A 2484-nucleotide genomic window follows, 5' to 3' on the forward strand; every position below is an offset into this window, starting at 1 on the left:
GTGAACCACATCCAAGGACTAAGCGCACTGCATGTGTTGATGCAATCAACTAAGTCTTGAAACACACAAACACAGCCATACTCACATTAGCAAACCGCTTCAAAACATGCAGCCTGCTCGTCCCGTACTGTCAGCTCTTCGTGCGTTTGAGAAGTGACCCACATGTCTTCCTTTTTTTAGCAACATCTTTTATCTTTGCATTTAAAAAAGGATTGCGGGATGCCACGAGTGAACCACATAAAATGGTTAAACTGAAACATACATCAAGTTGATTAGTTGAAGTACTTCAAAAAAGTATGATGCCAGCTATCCCTAATTCAGTCCATTTGTCTCCCGCCGCCGGCGAACAAGGAGCAGGAGAGAGCTGCATGTGAGGGTTGTAGCTCACACGTCCGGCGAGCTGCATGCCACACACGCCCACACTCCACGACATTGCACTGCACTGAAATGCATCAAAATTGTACATCCAAATTCTAAAAAAGCAAAAAAAGAACTTTGGAATTGCTTTATGGAGGCTAGATCACGCCCATACCGCAGCACACATCATTTTCCTTTTTGCCTGAAACGGTGTGCACTGCACCGCAACACACACACAACCAAGCTGATGGGCAAAATGTACCAAACTGCACCAGGACACACACCAGTTTGAAGTGCACGCGCGCACTGCAGCGGCAAAATCTGAAACCAAAAACCACCGAACTGAAATGGCCTCCCTGTCAAACTGTACCTCGATGTCGTTGTTGGAGGGAGGAGGTAAGGAGGGTCGAGGAGTGCAGCCGGCGCCGGCGCTGGATGCCGAGGACAACACTAACAGGCGCCGGCTTTTTTCCTTTTCGCGATTCGAACCGCAATACCACGCGCATCTGAGCTGCGCTTGTGCCAGAAGGGAGCTGCGGGAAGAACAGTCTCCGACGACTGGTCGGGGTAGTATTCTCGTGCTGGAACTCGACAGGAGGCCACCAAACTCCCCTGCGTCCCTAGGCGCACGGTCGTAGGGAGCTGCTAGAAGTGAGGAGGCCCTCGACTTCCCTGGATTTGCGTGATGCCTGGCGTGAAGCTCGACGGTCAACGGCGGGGTGGGTAGGGCCTCATCTTGCCGGCTTGTGGGGAAGAGGGATTTACCTGGGGGTGGTCAGATCCATTCCACGGCGGCCAGATCCATTCATGTGGCGCGGCGGACAGGGCACTGGCCGCTGGAATCGAGCAGGAGAGGTCGTCGTTGGTCGCACGGATCCAGGGGCAGCGTTCCGGCGCGCGTCTGGCCTGGCGGTGGTGAGAAGGTGGGCCGGGCCGCGCAACGGGAGAAGATGGGGGGCGCGCTGGCAGAAGGAGGACGGGGTGGTCAGGCTTGCGGGTTGCGGTGGCGGGGCGGCGGAGGAAGGTGGCTGGGGTGAGGTACGGTGGTGCGGTGGATCGGGTGGGGCGTGATGCGGCGGACAAGATGGGAACCGGCTCCTCTACCGTGCCGCTTGGCACGGCAGAGTGCCGTGCCTTCTTACGCACCAGCGTGCACATTGGTATGGGCCAGAAAGGCCTCACTCCATCCCTAAAAAAAAGGCCTCCCTCCTGGCTATAAAATCTATCTTAACAAGCCCAGCCGTTCACCCGATGCATCACGCGGCTGCACAAGTCAACTAATTAACGATTTCCTTGATTCTAAAAATAATAATTTCCGTCAACTAAAAAAACCAATTGATGATTTCCGTTGCTAAAAAACTAATTAACTATTTTTGAACCCCTAAAAAAATACTATTTCCCCTACAAAATACTAATTTACTATTATTGTCTCAAAAGATTAATTACCTATTAGTTAATATACATGAGCAACATGCGCAAAATGAAAACGAACTCATATTATAAAAATGGTTTTATTTGTATTATTTTGTCTCAATGATTTATTAAAAAAATTCTTTTAGCCAATATGTTTGTATTGAAATAGGCTTTCGTCCCACTTTATATATAAAGCAACACCCAAATAGAGTACATGGTCGAATGATACAAGATGGAGGGGCAGCTCTCATACAATGTCGAGCCACCCGCGCCACCATGAGGTCTCCAGGACAAGCGTGACGAGCCCAACACCACAGGTCCGGATCAGGGCGTCACCAATGTCGATGAGAAGAGCAAACGCCCGAGCCACCCGCCGATACACCTCTCGCCGCCCAGACGACCGAGAGGGTACCCACCACCACCACCATGGAGCCTGGGGATGTAGAGAAGCATCGGCGCCCACGCGAGGAAGAAAGAGAGGCCCCACAACAGCAGGCGACGACCAGGCTTCGCCTGGCTGCACCCCCTGACGACGGCAAGGAAGGAGCAAGGAGAGACCCTCGGCGGCAGTCACGTTTGTCAGACATGTTTTAAAATAATCTTTTGACCCTCCCTAACATGTTTTAGCAGCACTCAACCTCACGGGTAAAATAATTCCACTACCCTTATTGGCACCTATGAAAGATTGGTGAACATAGAGTTGTGCACGGCCGA

At 51.7% G+C, this 2484-nt stretch overlaps 1 long non-coding RNA gene across 1 annotated transcript; it reads right to left on the bottom strand.

The window, feature by feature from the left end:
* Nucleotides 1–220: 220 nt before the first annotated feature.
* Nucleotides 221–1525, bottom strand: LOC119295567. The gene is made up of 2 exons (XR_005144113.1): nt 1123–1525; nt 221–1046 (listed from the first exon to the last, which is right to left on the bottom strand). It is a non-coding gene; the product is annotated as an uncharacterized LOC119295567 (long non-coding RNA).
* Between the last annotated feature and the right edge of the window lie 959 nt (nt 1526–2484).

Source organism: Triticum dicoccoides, chromosome 4B, assembly GCF_002162155.2.
Source record: "Triticum dicoccoides isolate Atlit2015 ecotype Zavitan chromosome 4B, WEW_v2.0, whole genome shotgun sequence".
Lineage (NCBI taxonomy): Eukaryota > Viridiplantae > Streptophyta > Magnoliopsida > Poales > Poaceae > Triticum > Triticum dicoccoides.